Source organism: Camelina sativa, chromosome 1 (assembly GCF_000633955.1).
Source record: "Camelina sativa cultivar DH55 chromosome 1, Cs, whole genome shotgun sequence".
NCBI classification, from domain to species: Eukaryota; Viridiplantae; Streptophyta; class Magnoliopsida; order Brassicales; family Brassicaceae; genus Camelina; species Camelina sativa.
The window spans coordinates 14,023,618-14,029,124 of NC_025685.1; positions in this window are offsets into that span (position 1 = coordinate 14,023,618).

Below are 5,507 nucleotides of genomic sequence, written 5' to 3' on the forward strand. Positions count from 1 at the left end.
GGGGGGGGGGGTGTACTATGGACTCTACCTAGCTTGGTATCGAGGGGTTAGGAAGTTGGAGGTGGAAGTGGATTCGGAGTTGGTAGTGGGGTTTCTAAAAAATGGGATAGAGGATTCTCATCCTCCCTCTTTCCTGGCACGGCTGTGCCATGGCTTTTTATCGAAGGACTGGTTAGTCATTGTGTCGCATGTGTATCGGGAGGTTAACCATCTTGCTGATGGGTTGACAACTTATGCATTTTCATTACCGTTAGGCTTTCATTCTTTGAATTCGGTTCCTTTTGTGCTTGAATCGGTGTTAAGAGAGGATTTGTTGGGCCCTCCGGATAATAATTTACCCATATTTTATATTTTTGGAAACATATTGATTAACATTATTGAGCAATTAATTATTTCTATATTATATAATTTAGAGTTTTAATTGTAATTGGAAATTTCTAGATAATACTCTCAGGCTCATAAACACAATAGCATTTTATTAGCATATTCCATAGTTAATTTCTAACTTCTACGTAACTATCTCCAAAACTGTATATTTGAAAATATTTTAGAAGATTTCATTTGCCCTTCAAATTTTATTCTACTCACTATCTAAAAAAACCTAACCTCAAAACTCTACATATACTCTTCATTCACAGCACCTCCTAAATCACTAACTGGAGCACATTTTTTCGAAAGAAAGAAAAATTTAAAAGCAAACAACTAATGTAGTTTTGAAAGAGATGTCTCCGAATTTTTGACATGCAACATATTTTTCTTATAATAAAGGTACGTACGTTTACTTTATATAGTGGTGAATTGTATATGTAAATAATTAATGATTTGTTGTGAAGCCCCTTTACATCGAAAAATACTTAGGTGAACCAATCGCCTCCTTCTTCTCAACCAATTAAAATCTTCTATACATTATCTTATTTTAAAAATAAATTAAAATTAAATTAAAAAGCAAAACCAATTAAAGAAACAAATTCTGTATACTTTTAATTTAGGAAATTTAAATATGGCTTGATTTAGATTTTACAACTAGAACAAAATAATATGTCGGTTTGGGTTTACAAATAAATTGTTTAGGGTTTAAATTTTACAATCAAAACGAAATTCTGTCGGTTTGGGTTTACAAATAATTTTTTTAGGGTTTAGATTATATAATTAAAACGAAATTATACGTCGGTTTGGGTTTACAAATGAGGTGGTTAGAGTTTAGATTTTATAATTAGAACGAAATTATATGTCGGTTTGGGTTTACAAATGAGATGGTTAGGGTTTAGATTTTACAATTAGAACGAAATTATATGTCGGTTTGGGTTTACAAATGACATTACTATTATACCCTTCAGTTGACCACTAAATATCCACCGGGTCGGGACGCGGATCCTGTATGACCCGAAAACAGAAGAAATAAAATCGCGGATCTGTTTGTAATCCGGGTTAATACTATCCGGATCGTGTATTTGGTTTGATTTAAGAAAAATTATTCACAAAACCAAACAGAGGTATTATCCCTATAAATAAGGAAACGGGTATCCGAGTATTTAATGGCTTCAGTAATATCAAATATTAACTACTACCATACTTAATCCCTATAATTATTACGAATATTAATAATAATGAGAAGTCTTTAATACTTATGGATTGTGACTTTGTTGCTTCCAAAATAATCAATAAATTAAATACGAAATTGTATATATATGTAAACTTATTTGATTTGTTTTTATATTGTGAGATATTTACGGAAACAACAAATCAACTTAATACAATTAAATAAAAACAAATCATCATTTAGTTTAGATTTTTCAATATTTTCTTAACGAAATTATAGTAATTAATTATGATTAGTATAGACGGAAATAATATAAAAAACGCAGAAATTATATATATTTAAAGTTGTAAAGTAATTTACAGCAAATGTGTACTGTATATCCCACATCGACTAAATATTTTGGAATATGGTTCATAATCACTATAAATATATAACTAATATGTTTTGAGTACAAATGAGCACGAAACTTGATTTATCAGGTATCCAAATTTAACAGTTTAATTTGGTTATATATTTGAGCATATTTAAATTTTTAGAAAGTAAAAATATTATAATATATTTACGTTTTTTTTAAAAGTTTAAGAGATTATAAATATTTAAAATTTTAGAGAATGTTTAAATTATTATAAATATTTGAACTCCGTCGAAAGTTTAAAATATTATAATATATTTAAGTAATATTAATATTTTTACTTTTAACAATTTTAAAATATAAAAAAGTTTGAGTTAAACCCGTTAACACAGGTATTTTTATCAAACTATAAATTAAATTAGTTTTTTAANTCAATATTTTCTTAACGAAATTATAGTAATTAATTATGATTAGTATAGACGGAAATAATATAAAAAACGCAGAAATTATATATATTTAAAGTTGTAAAGTAATTTACAGCAAATGTGTACTGTATATCCCACATCGACTAAATATTTTGGAATATGGTTCATAATCACTATAAATATATAACTAATATGTTTTGAGTACAAATGAGCACGAAACTTGATTTATCAGGTATCCAAATTTAACAGTTTAATTTGGTTATATATTTGAGCATATTTAAATTTTTAGAAAGTAAAAATATTATAATATATTTACGTTTTTTTTAAAAGTTTAAGAGATTATAAATATTTAAAATTTTAGAGAATGTTTAAATTATTATAAATATTTGAACTCCGTCGAAAGTTTAAAATATTATAATATATTTAAGTAATATTAATATTTTTACTTTTAACAATTTTAAAATATAAAAAAGTTTGAGTTAAACCCGTTAACACAGGTATTTTTATCAAACTATAAATTAAATTAGTTTTTTAAAATTTTGCTGAGATTTGATATATTAAATATTAACTTCTAAATGATAACCTAAATATACACAATCTCACTATAAATACAATGGTTTCCTAACTATTGAAATATCTCATACTAAAATTTAACAAGCAACTTCTCCTCTTTTGACGACAAACCAAAATAAAGAAAAACTCATCCTCTTACAAAACAACTATCTGATATTGCGGTGTGTCTATCCTCTTACAAAAATGATATATGATATTGCGGAGTGTCTATTCTCTTACAAAACTACTATCCAATATTGCAGTGTATTTGTTTCTGTGAAAAGCTATATTTGACAAATTACTTACTCTATTAAGATTTCCAATTTACTGTATAACCCCAAATATACAAATAAACACTATATAAACAAAGAAAATAAGTCTAAATAAAAAACTACATTACAAAAATACAAATTACAAAAAAAAGTAACTAACAAAATATTTAATCCTGTGCTGTAGCACGGGGTATCACCTAATATCATATTATAACATGTTTTATTTTTTAATTTTTTTAACTATAGGTATCATATTGCCAAGTTTAATGTTCTACAGAAGAACAAAATAACAAGTCAGAGCTTTTCTTACCAACCAAACTACAATATTTTTGTTTAATTTTTTTTTAAACTATATTTGTTTGACGGATTACCAGTTTAATTATTACAGTTCTTGATTCCATTATACTCTCATATCACAAAATAAAACTCCCTTAAGTCTAAGCTATTTCATCAAGGGATACAAAGAACTATAAATAACTTTATATGAGTTGGTTTCTAACAATTGTCTTCATAGCTTGATGACAAGTAATTAGCTACTTCCATTGATTATAATTAAAATTTAATACTTGATGATAACTATTACTGTTTGGTAGTTACTAAATAGATGTGTTTTATTAATTATTAATTTTAATATAGACTTTTTAAGTTTACAATTACTACATTTTATTTTAAAAATACAAATAATTATATTTATTTCAAATTTAACTCACATATATTCAGTTATGTGTTTTATCAACTCTTACAACTACAAATATATTTACAAATATAAATGTATTTTATTCATAGTTTATTTTAGCAAATCTGAGTTTTATTATATTTAAAATAAGCATTATCTATAGATTTTACAAGGTCATTTTACAAGGTCAAATCCAACCTATCTAAATTCAATTAAAAATTCAACTATTTATTGCAAATACACCAAAATATATACTAACATTGTAACATCTATATTAAAAAAGAAACTCAATCATTTTATAATATAAAATTAAATAAGTTATTTTCCTGTAGTGTACCACATGTTAAAAATCCCAGTTCTATCGTATAACCTCATACCACTCTTGTTATATCAATACATATGACAATATGCGTCTGCCTTTAAATATTATGTTATATTATTAATTATTAAAATTATTTATTTTAATCAAAGCAAAAAGTTAAAGTACTACTTTGTAATTAAAAAAATTGAACTCTATTACAGATAAAAAATAGAGTTTTCTCTATATATAGTAAAACCTCTATAAATTCGTACTTTATAACTTAATAAACGCTATAAAATAATAAAATTCTCCATTACCATGTCGGCCGATAGAAAAATTAGCAAAACTCAATAAAATTATAAGGAAATATTTTTTTTTTAATTTTTTATGTCAATTAATATATGGTCTCATTTCATATCATAAATTGATAAATAAGAGAAATTGTTATAAGCATCCTTTTGTATATACCAATTTTCATAAATACATTTATGATCATTTTTATTCCATTTTACACAGTTTCAAACTTTCAATATGTTAAATTAACTTTAGAAAAACAAATTTAGGTTTGGATTCTCTATTTTACATTTAGAATTTAATCATTTTATATATAGGAAATGGTATTATATATTGAAAATGGATAATAAAAGAAGATAATTTTGCAAATGAATTAATAATCATGTAAATATATATATATATATATATATATATATTTTTGGCAAACATCTATATATATATATATGCTTTAAAATTTTGAATTTTCTCCAAAAATCATTTGTATAAATAATTGTTATGTTGTATTTTCATATTTTCAAACTATAAAGATAAATATTCAAGGAAAATACAACATAACAATTCTTTTGATAGTAGAATATTCAATTAACCAAAAGCTGTTTTGTTTATCCACTCACTAAATTCACAAGAACACACTTAATAAAACGCGTGTCGTAGATAGATTCGCTTCCATCTGCATTCCCGTAAATGAAATCTCCTCCACCCCATAAGGTAGGTACAATATCGTCCCATGCCTTTCTCGCCGGTACAGAGAGCCCGAAAGTTTTCCGCTGTCTTCGGGGCCATGTCGGCGTAGAGCTCCATCACGATCCGACCTGCCGGTTTTCCGTCGACTTGGCCATTTTCGGAGAAATTTAAGGTTAGAGTGTTTCGTTTGCCTAAAGCGAGAGCGATGTAACGTCGATAAAAATGTAACAGAGATTAGAAAGGGGAAATATATCAAATATTCATTATTTGTTATAAGTATTGTATATTACAAACAAAATTTCGTCATTAAATTTTAAATGATGTTATACAAATATTTTATCTTTCGAAAATGTATATTCTGAAGATATTGTATTTTTAGAAAGTGTAACCGCCGCATATGAGATAGCATGA